We start from the raw sequence: 11,238 nt of genomic DNA, 5'->3' as shown, positions 1-11,238 counted from the left end.
CAAGAACTATTTTCTTTCAAAAAGCCATAATCAGTGTGATATGTCATATGATTATGTAAAATATACCATTTGGAACAGCTAATATTAGTTCATCACACCCATTTTCATTCTATTGGTCAAACTTGTATCAGTTTGTATTTAGCTATTCATGATTACGGTTTGTAGGATACAATTTTATGGCCCTTGAAATGGAAAAGGCGATAATCAGGACACAGCAATGACAGAAATTGCAACCAAAAATTATATTAAAATCCCAGGAAAATTTCATTACTAAAATAAGCAGTACAAAAAATATCAAAACATAAACCGCACAGACTCAGCTCTTTATCAGCATGTACTGGCTTTCCTAAATGTCCGTTTAACACTCACAAACACTTGCGGTTTGACAGCAGCTTGTGACAGACTCTAGTATGTCTGAGTCTGTCCAAGAGAGAGAGGGCTTGGCAAGGCAAGTTCTTTGATACTAACGAGGAGGCAGAACTTATCTAGGCCCAAATGAGGAGAACAGAAAGCTGTAAAACACTGCAGGTCAAACGTAAGCAGGAAATGAAGAGGACTAAAAAAGAATGTGAAGAGCACCTTGCAAAGGATACTCAAACTGGTAGTAAAAAGGCCTTTATATACATCAAAAGAAAGAAGGTAGTTACAAAACTGGTGAGATTGCTTAAGAACAAAAGTCTGAAAGGTGGAGGCGGGTCGAGGATGGCAAAGCTAGCACAGAGAAGCTCAGAGAGTTGTCTGCCCTAGGCTGCAGTTGGGGATGCTGGGGATTCACAACCCCACGCCTGCTTCACACTTGGGGAGGCCAGAGGAGCTGTATCGACTTGAAGTAACTTTTCGGGAAATACGTGCCCAAATAGGGAAGTGAGATACAGGGGTGTATAGGCTTGTCACCTGGAAGTGGAGAAAGTTCCCTGAAGCAGGTGACATTCAGCCGAAAGTGAGGAAGGACCTTGGCTATCAAACTGCAGAACCATCAGTCGTGGTGTACAACCCATCTTTACGGTTGGGAGCTGGCCACTAAAGCCTCTCCACCCACTCAGGGCACGCCAGAGCCCGCCTGGAGAGGGAGAGGCCTGCGGGACGGAGGTGCCTCAGCGCGAAGCTGAGGCGTTTGTGGTAAGGCTCACTGAGCGCGCGGACAAACACAGGCTGAGCGGGAGGATGGATCTTCTGCGGGGGGAAAGCCTCGCAGGCTGCCGGGCGAGGTCCCAATAAGCACACAGAGAAAAGGGGCAGGACCCCGGTGCCGCAGCCGAGGCCTCGGCGGCGGCGGGCGGCCCCGGCGGCGGCGGGCGACCGGTAACGGCTGCCCGGCCCCGCCCCCCGGCGGCCCCTCCCGGCCGCGGCCCCGCCCCCCGCGGCAGGTGCGCGCCGCAGGGAGGGGGGCGGAGCAGCCCCCACCTTCGCGCGTGCGCGCCGCCGCCGCAGCGGCGGGACGGCGCCTGCGCGCTCGCCTCTCCCCTCGGGCAAGATGGCGGCGGGGAGATCGGCCGGGGGAAGCGAGTGAGGGGGGCGGCTGAGGAGCCGGGCTGGCGGGGAGGGGGCCCCGGCGCCGCGGCCGAGGTGCGCCGGAGGGAGGCGGCTGCCGGGCGGGGGCCGGGCCCGCGCAGGAGCTGGGGAGGAGGCCGGGGCCGCCCCGGAGCCCGCCGCGGGGATGAGGAGCTGGGGAGACGGGGCAGGGACCGGCCCTCGCCGGTGAGGAGGGGGAGCGGCCGCCCCGTATGCGCGCCCGCCGGCGGCCCCCTGCACGCCGCCCCGGGGAGGAGGCGCCGCTCTCGGCTCCGCGGGTCCGCGCCGGCGGCGGCAGCGGCGGGAGGCGCCAGAGGTGTCGCGGCGGCGCTGCCGGGCGGGGAGAGCAAGGCGGACAGGTGAGTGCACCCTGCCCGCTCCACCGGGCCCTTCGCCCCCGCCTCCGCCGGCGGCCCCGCTAGCGGCAGCCCCGGCGGGCGGGTCTGAGCCGGGCGCCGGCCGGGGCTTGTGGGCACCTCGCTGCGGGCGCCCGCCCCTGCCCCGCGTCCCCGGCGGCGGGGCAAGGGCTGAGCCCCGCCGGTGCTGCCCCCCAGGCGGAGAGAGCCCGGTCTAAGGGGTGCTGCTTAAAGCCAGTAGTGGCTTTTTCTTTGGGTTTTGGTTTGATTGGGTTTTTTTGTTTTGTTTTGTTGTTTTGTGGTAGTGTACTGCGATTTGCTTTCATTTAGCGGTTTTGTTCTTCCAAATCTGCCAGGAAGTATTCGGATGCTCGACAGCTAAAATAGCACTGAAATACGAAAGCAATAGAGTCAAGGCCCAGCAACTAGGTCTTAGGCAGAGCTCAGCTGCTGTCTTCTAGGAAAAGACACTTAAAGTCCTTGACGTGCAAAAACCTTCCTATAACTGTTAGATGAGTCTTTGACTTCAAAACCCAGTATTAGTAGGGCTTGTTTTTTCTGTTATGTGTCCTCTCTGACCTCTTGTAATGAGGGGTGGATCTGTACAGGTGTCTGTGACTACAGCCTCCGTTTCTGAAGTCATTCTCCCCTCAGCGGCCATTTGTAGCTTCAGAAGTGATTGAATGTAAAGTAAAATAGTTCAGATTTCTGTAAATGTCAGCTTCATTGTGTAACTGCAGAGTAATGGAGAAGTGAAGATGCGAGTGTACTAAACTATATAACTGGCTTGTTTGTTGTTGTCCTCTCCCCCCCACAGCTATGAACAATATGATGGTAGTGGCCTGTAAAACTGGGAAGACAAGCTCTTGGGTAAAGCTGTTGTAGAAACTTAACTTTCTGAAAAAGAAAATAAGGTTCTGCAGAAACTGTTGTCGTGTACTTGGTTCTACCAGCTACTGATTGAACAAGAGGAGATTTTGGTATGTCGTAGTGGAGAAGCACTGATTTGAAAGCTTTGCTTCAGGAGTACTGCTAACATTTTGCTAAGTTAAGGCTACGGCAAGAGTTAAGTAAGATTAGGTCACTAATTGAAATGCAGAGAAACGGAATAATTGAAATGCAGAGAAACTGAACCTTTTTCCTATTTAGGTGCTATAATCTTATATTTTTCAACTGGGTTTGAAAAAAATTGTATGCCAGATGGGTTCATCCAATCCTAAACACTCAAGAAGTATTAGTCTTAAAGTGAATGTCATGAGATCATTGTTATGCTTCACCTTCAACTTCAACTTCCTTTAGGTATAGTGACGACTATTTCTAGACTAGTTCTGCCAGTGAGGAAGACCTTGCAAGTACTTGCTCTCCTTGGATGCTTTAGGTTTCAAAAAAAAAAATTATGAAGTAAAAGGTATTTATACTTAGTGGTATAAAGGGAAAAAACCACCAAACTCTGGAAATCCAAATAGTGGTACAGTTGATTAAATGTTTTTTTTATTTTGAAATAATGCAATGGGAAACACACTGAGCATAAGAACATGTCTTACCACGTGTCTTATTTCCATGCAATGAAATACATGCTCAAGCATGTCAGCTTTTGATACCTAGGCATGTGTTGCACAAAATGTTTGTTGAGTAACTAACATCACAACTACAGTTTCTTTAGAATGTCCAATGAATACTATCAACAATGTGCTGTGCCACTGTATGCAGAAAGTTTCTGATACTCTGTTTTTATCTGTAGTAGTGCTAAACTAATAGCTTTGGGCCCCAACGAACACCTGCATTTTGTATTTACAGTACCTTGTGTGTATATATTACTTATTACTTTCAGTGAAGACTTCTAGATTATTTCTAGAATCTTATTATATCTAGATAATCTCTAGAGTAAGGGAGTTATATCCCTCTATGATTGTATTTGAAACTCAATAGCATAGTTCACAATAAAACTTCCTTAATCCTGTAATGATCAAGAAAGAAAATTTTGATTTGGCTAACTTTATTTTGACTAGACTTCGAAAATTCTTTCTTTGAGTAAAAGCAAAATAGTTTGGATTGTTTTAAAGAAGTTTACTTTTCTTGTTTGTTTTAAGCTGGTCAGTAGCAATCAACAGAATTAGTTGCACAGGTATTATATATATGCTCTTGGAAATATTTTATGGTAGCAAGTTGTTCTGAAATATCATGAGTGGCACGTGAAAGTATAGCACTGATGTAGGGTAGTGTGCATCTTGTTTCCACTGTCAAACTATGCTGTAGAAGTTGTTTCATAGCATTATGCAGTAGAAATCCATTAATTCTGTGATCTCTCACACTATCTGAAACTCAGTGTAGGAATCTGTTTTTTTTGTTGTTGTTGTGCCTCGTATATTCTCCTTTGAGTTGTCTTGATTTGGACAGTAGAAAGCAATGCGTCTTTTTCTTTGTATCAAGTTACCATTTTTTCACAGTATGATTTTTAGTAACTCATACGATAGTGATGGAATAAGCAATGATTTAACGGACTGAAATTATGTAGGTAACCAGCTTGGTGAATAAAACATACACTGCTAACTTTTCATGTTTTAATGACAGTATCAATGTTATGAATGTTAAACGAAAAAACAGTATATCAAGATTATTTTATGAGCCAAGCTTTCAATGAAGTCTCCATTGTAAGTTTAAAAATGCAGTATGGCTGTACTAAATGAGCATACATGGACTCAGCTGGGAAAGGGAATCCAGTAGTTGTAATTGATCTTTAAATGGATCTTCTAGTTGTTTGCTGTTCAAGTTCATATTATTTTCATCATCCACTTATTAACAGCATTAGCAAAGCAAAACCACTTTTACGGTATAGTCTTAGCTTTGAGTCCTCCAGTTTCACTTACCCAGGTTCTAAGTTTTGATATTTAATACCCCACACTGTTGGGATTTTGATCCTAATCAACTTGAATTATGACTACAAGTATGACTTTGTTAAAATAACCTGTGATATGGCAACTCATGCTGTGCTGTTGTAGAACTTGGGTTGTTGAGTGATTGCCATTCAATTTTAGTTGAAAGTTGGCATCTGGTTGCATCAGTTGTAGCTGGACAATAAAACTACTAGGCAGTAAGCATTTGCTCAGAATATCGGAGGCCTATATTCAGCAGTGATGGTATGTTTCAGTGAAGGTTATGGGAGAGGTAGGTAGCTGGCAAGAAGGTTCAAAAGAATAATACATGTTTGGTTTTGTTATCTCCATGTGTTGTTATAACAGTACCTCTGATACTGCTTGCTGGTCATGGTCACAAGGCTAGTATATGCTAATTTGGATTGACTGCCAAAGATTGATTGGGTTCCCTGAGTATCTTCATTTGTGTCTTTATTAGAGGATGATTGCTTTAATGTTAGTCATCACTAATGGAAATGAGAAGTTTTAAAAACATGAACGCTTTTTGAGATCAGAGAGAATTCATTTTGCCATTACTTCCACATGGATTTTCAGCAGGTGAGAAATAAAATTCAGTAGACAAGAATATCTTTTGAATTAGTAAATACAGTTGTATTAGAGCACAAGTAGTTTGATTTCTCTATGGAAATGGTAACTAAAACGTTGAGGTTTGAGGATCAATAGCATTTTGAGGTGTCTTTCAGAAGCGTGGTGTTATTCTTCAGGGGTGCATTTTCAGGGGTGCAATCACAAACGGATAGAATATTAATCTCTAATGGAAGAAGAGACCTTACTCATGTACGCTTTGTAGTTCAAAACAAGAATTTAGGCTTGTGTGAAATAGCATAATGATACCTCTCTTAATGCTGTAATTTTTTTTGAAGATACGAACTTTTTATTCTTATCTTGTAAGAGAACTTTGGTGACACAGCAAGGCATCACTTAAGGCTTAGCTTTTCACGCATAGATTAAATTCTTTGAGTGGAAATTGTGTATTTTTTCTGGAAATCAGATATCAATAAAAAGCCTTCTTATTTGTGCAGTTAATGCATGAGTGTTGGTTGCTTTAAATAGATTCTGAAAGGTGCTGAGTTTCACAAAACTGAATTTGGCTGTTAGTAGATTGGCCTTTTTGTAGTAATTGGCATGTGGAGGGAACTGGAAGGAAACTAGGACTTCTCATTGTTGTGTGACAAGAGTGCAAAGAAATCATGAAAGCATAAATTGTGTGAGTTGGCTCTCCCTTTATTAACAGAAAAAGGTTCTCAGGATCACATGAGCTTTTTCTCCTCTCTGAAACCCCTGCTATGGAGATCCCACATTGCTGCTGTTCTTCCGTTTAAAGGGCTTAAGCTAAGAATCCCTTTAGAACTAAGAAATATTTTTTCTTATATAATAGTGTTAAAAATTCCAATTTAGCACACAAATTTTATACACAAATTTAGTTATGTTACTCAAACATGCCTACTTTGTCTCATTGTTCTTTCACTTTATGCTAATTGAGTCATATATTGAGTTTTATGACTTGGTTGTGCTTTGCTGCTATTTCTTGGAGTAAGATTTCAACTTTTTTTGTACACTATACATTGAAATTCAGTTGATCAATGGAAAACGTTTCCCTCAAGCCCCCTCTGGCTTGTTTTGTTACAGGCTTTGCTGGAGTTTGCATTTGGATTGCAAACTCCATGTTTAGGTAGTGCGGTGTCTAAAAATTATTTGAATGCCTGAGTAAGCATGTGAGGATAGAACATACAGACATCACTGTATATGCTGAAGTGGATTCCTGCTCCTTATTTTGGTTTGTCTCCTGATGTGTGATTTGTTGGGTTGTTTAATTATTGTGTTTTGTTGTTGTTGGTTTTTGGTTGGGTTTTGTTTGTTTGGTTGGGTTTTTTTGTTATACAGGTGTATCTTTCTTAACTGATTTTTGGGAATATGGAAAGGTAAGTATTAGTGTGAATAAAAATACGATGTAGATGGAGGCTCTGGTTATATAAATAAGAAATGAGGTTCAAACATGGTGGTGAAAATCAAAAGTACTGTAATATTAAATGTGTCCCTGTAGCTTTAGAGGAAATGACCTATCAGGTTGTCTTTGCAAGATTTTTTTTTTGGACAAAAGTCTTGTGAACATCTTTGGTCACAGACTTTATATTGAGGTATATACAGCAGAACAGATCTGAATCCATGTTGCCACTTGTGTTATCCTTGGAGAAACAGACTAATCTTCAGAGTGATAGGAGCAAAGTGTTACTACATCAGAATTTTTACAAGGAGTCTCTCCAACCGAGTAGTTTTATGTAATGTGGCTGTAATTATTTCTTAGAAATTGAGGGGCATTAATAAAACCAAAGAAATATGGCATATAGTGTGCAGAGATTTTTGTTGTTGTGAAAAATGTTTCATCTTTTCAGTTTTTATAATGAATAGCCTTTCATGACTAGTCTTCGTAATAAATTTGTGGCCTTCCTTGCTAGGATAGAGTTGGTAAGAGTTCTTTCTTCTCTACAATTCAGTAATTATAATGATGGTTCTCCTGTTTGTGATAGGTAGCTGTTACTGCGCTGTGGGTATAAAGTTCTTGCTTACAATGTCTTATCTTGCAGCCGATCTCCAGTCTCAGAAATGATTGATTTGCCAAGCTAGTGGAGTTTGATGTGATTAATGTTGCTTTTCATGCCAGTTGTGCTTGCATTTGGAGGAGAATATAAGAAAAGGTGTTGACGGTAAGAGAGTTGTAATTAGGAGAAACAAAGGAGTGTGCTGCAGAGCAAGTTAAAATTGAGGTGAAGATAGAGCTGTACCTATATTTCAGTGCTTTGTCTGAGGGGAGGAGCAGGGGAAGGTTTAGTTATTCCTTGCAGCATAGACCTGAAGATCAAACTTACACAGTCCATTAAGCAGCAGTAATAAATGCTGTTATAGGAGGGCTACATATGAAATGGCTCTTTTCACATGTATGTGGGTTCTTTGTTAAGGAATAGGATGATCTTTTTTATAGAACCATAGAACTGTTTCGGTTGGCAAAGACCTTTAAGAACATCAAGTTAACCTAGCACTGCCAAGTCCACCACTAAACCATGTCCATACGCACCACATCTACATGTCTTTTCAGTACCTCCAGGGATGGTGACTCAACCACTTCCCTGGCACTTCATAGATAATATGTACTATTTTTTATGTACAAACTACTTGTATGCTAAACGTACATTTTAGGAAGTCCTACTGTGTAGTTAACATTCATGTACCTTTCTTTGGATATGTTTGAGAGCATATGAAGGATGTCTTGGGAAGGAAATTTACCATGTTGATACCTACTTACTGGCACTGGAAATTAGTAGTTTGGAGGTTAGACTCTTTCAGTTCCTAATTGTTTAGAAGTGTTATTTCAGACGTGGTAACAGTACTGTCCTGGAATGTCGTAACTCTAGGAATTAAGCTTTTCAAGGGGCTGTGGTATAAGAATTTGAGCAGATACGTTCATGTTTTACAAGAAGCAGTCGTGCTACTTGTTATTCTAATAGATGCTTTAATGGTCAAAGTTTCTTCTAATAGTGTGATATAGCAACAGTTTTTATTTTTATTTGAATGATAATGGAAACAGTGAAGCATTCAATTATCATTGATAATTTAAACATTTAAAATGTTTCTATATTTAAAAAAATCTGGAGTAAAAAATGCATCATTTATCTTTGATTTATTTTAATAATGCAATCAATTCCTTGCTGGCTTGAACCATCTGGAAAAGAGGATGTTAGAAAGTGCAACAGTGTTTTTTTTTAACTGCGGCAGCATTAATTGATACTTCAGTCAGCAAGAGTTACCTCTGTTGCTTTGTGTATGTATAACATCCTTTGGAATACTCTAAAATTAATCAAACTGTGAAAGAAGACATTCCTTTTGAAAATGGAGTAAAGTAGTTTGATCAAACAAGTTCATAATCTTACTAAGTTGTATTTTGTGTGTACAGTGTCTGAATAAAAAAGTTACTGAGTTCCTCAGTTGTTCCTCTTGGAGGCAGGTCATAGTAGTGCTGTCTTTAGAGGTTTAAATTCAGATGTCAGTCTTGCGAGGAACTTCCACTTTGCCTCAAGTTGCTGACATCTTACTGTAATACTGCTACTGTCTATTTGTCTTCGTTTGTGCTACTCAGATTAAATGTTGTTTTTCTGTGGTTACTTCTTTTCAAAACATCATCCTGATATCGGATGCATTTTGAAAATATAATTGAAAATACTTTTCTTATTGGAAAGTCTTTTGGTACTCATATTGGTCTTGGTAGTTGGTCACGTTGGTCTTTACTATTCAGTAAAAATTAAATGCAGTGTAGTTAAACTCTGGAATTCTAGAAGCTTATTCTTAAGACCAGCAATTTAACATGCCTTCATTTGTGAACTTTTTCATGCAATTAAATGCTGGCTTCTAGTTCTCAAAGCTTTGAAACATTGTCAGAAGTCTGCTTAATGACTTGTAAGGGCCTAAGAAAGTGGGTGAGCTTCACACTACTCTTGCCTACTTAGTAAAAAAAACCCTTTTCTGTAGCCGATCTAGTGCGTGGTTTGAAATTTTAGTATCATGTTGCAACCTGTTTATTTCAGTGAAAATGCTGGCCATTTTATCATTTTGCTATTCTGTAAAAGCTTCAAATAGAGGTAGGCTCTTCGTTTTCATGACAGAGAAGTCATCTTCCATTCCGAAAGAGAAGTTCGTATTTTCAGTCCTGCTCTAGTGTCCTTCCAGTGCCCTTAATGCTTGCCCCAAGGAAGGATTGTCTCTCTTCCTCATGTTTAGGAGTCCTTCCAGTAGAAAACTCCCATTAATGATGTGCAAAGCATATAGGTCATAAAGGGCTAAGTAGCTGTGGTTCGTTTACTGTAGGAGAAGGGATACACGACTGAAGTTGTTTTGAACCCAGAACTACTTTTTTTGTATGGGTTTGTTTTTTTCGGTGCGTTTTGTTTTGTTGATTGTTCTTTTTCTTTTTTAGAATTCAACTGTGCTTTTTAGTTGGGTGAAAAAAAAGATTTGGGTATTTGAATTAGACATTCCACAAAGGAAACAATGTACATCCCTTGAATAATGGGATTTCTGGAGTTAAATGCCTGTCTTGTCTAAGATTGTTTGCAACGTCTGTATTTTCTCCTCAGAGAGATCTACATTCAAGATCTCTACTCTTTCCAAGCTGTTTCCTGTAGAACTGGTGATCCAAGGGCTCATGTAAAGTCTCCTTGATTACTCTGTATTAGTCATTAAAGCCTTGGTTGTGGAATGAAGTTTGGGTAAAATTGTTGGCTGTTAGCAGGTGCTATACATGAGGATCTAGACCAACAAAAAAAAAAATGCTGATTATATTAGAATTTACTTATTTACTTACTTTTGGCATCAAAAGCCTCCTTGTCAGCAGTTTTGGAGTAAAAGCTTTGGTGCCAGTAACCTTGACACTATAATTGGCACTTATCGCTGCTGAGACGACAGCGTCAGCAGGCAATGCTGAGATGCATGAGATTCCGAGGTTAGCAGAATCTAATATATGACCATATTCCTTCCACACTGTTGCTTTTCAGCAGGAAGCAAAAGTGATTTTTTTTTTTTTATAACACAATGTAACAAAAATTTCATATACAGACTTTATCAATACCAGGATTAAGCACAACTCTGAGCACTTCCCAATTGCCTTATATATCTATTTCTTTAATCTTTCTTGGTACTAGTCTTCCTCCTCCCCTCTATTTCAGCAGAATGACTCTATTGGGGTTTTGTTTGCTGGTATTCAAATTGTTCAACTACAAGCCTTTCATTGTATAGGACTCTAATTTTAGCCCAGTCTAGTGGAGTGGTGACTCAAACTTCTGTAAAATTCTTGTTTCCGCAAGAGCAGGCAAAAAACCCACAGAGTTCCTGCCATTTGCCTCTAGCATTTTTCTATATTTTGGGTTTTGTTGTTATTTCAGGGAAAACCACAGATCTAAATTAGAAATACAAGCTGAAAAAGGGCATTAGCTCATGTGATTTTTCTTCTTTGGTTCCAAATACAGCTTATTTGTTTATATGTATTGTTACATATGTTCATGACTTTTTAAAAATTCTGTATAGACTCAGGGTAGAAATGTCAACGCAGAATAATGGTACTTAATTCACATGTGTAAGTCTCTAAATATGGTTCAGAGTAAGCTCCAGAAAGGTTTAAGATCAGGACTCAGCTTGGAATCAATGAAACAGTTTTAATTTGATCAGATCCTTTTTTTTTTTTTTTCTACCCACTTGGATCTTAGTATAATTGCATCCAGGCTACCAGGAAGCACAGAGTATGCCTGACTACCAGTTCATACACGAATGTGGTTATTAATATTTTTGTCTTAAAATATGCTTGCTAGTTTAACGTGCGTAAACTGTAAATTTGTGTCCTTGCTTTCAGTTAGACTCACACCACTGTTCTGTTAATGCATTCCAGTGCAATC

General features: G+C 40.7%; 1 protein-coding gene across 2 annotated transcripts in view; it reads left to right on the top strand.

The window, feature by feature from the left end:
- Nucleotides 1-1,103: 1,103 nt before the first annotated feature.
- Nucleotides 1,104-11,238, top strand: part of APC (APC regulator of Wnt signaling pathway) — a 95,211-nt gene continuing 85,076 nt past the window's right edge. The window contains exon 1 of one of the 2 annotated variants that reach the window (XM_087741340.1): nt 1,104-1,119. The gene's annotated coding sequence lies outside the window, so the exon portion shown is untranslated. Of the gene's footprint in view, nt 1,120-1,652; nt 1,872-11,238 lie in introns of those variants that run through there. The other variant, XM_087741339.1, reaches the window with a different exon arrangement.

This window comes from Nipponia nippon, unplaced genomic scaffold (assembly GCF_047370975.1).
Source record: "Nipponia nippon isolate SJK-2023a ecotype South Korea unplaced genomic scaffold, ASM4737097v1 scaffold_8, whole genome shotgun sequence".
Classification (NCBI taxonomy): domain Eukaryota; kingdom Metazoa; phylum Chordata; class Aves; order Pelecaniformes; family Threskiornithidae; genus Nipponia; species Nipponia nippon.
The sequence above is the reverse complement of the archived record's forward strand: the minus strand, read 5'-3'. Positions and strand labels throughout refer to the sequence as shown.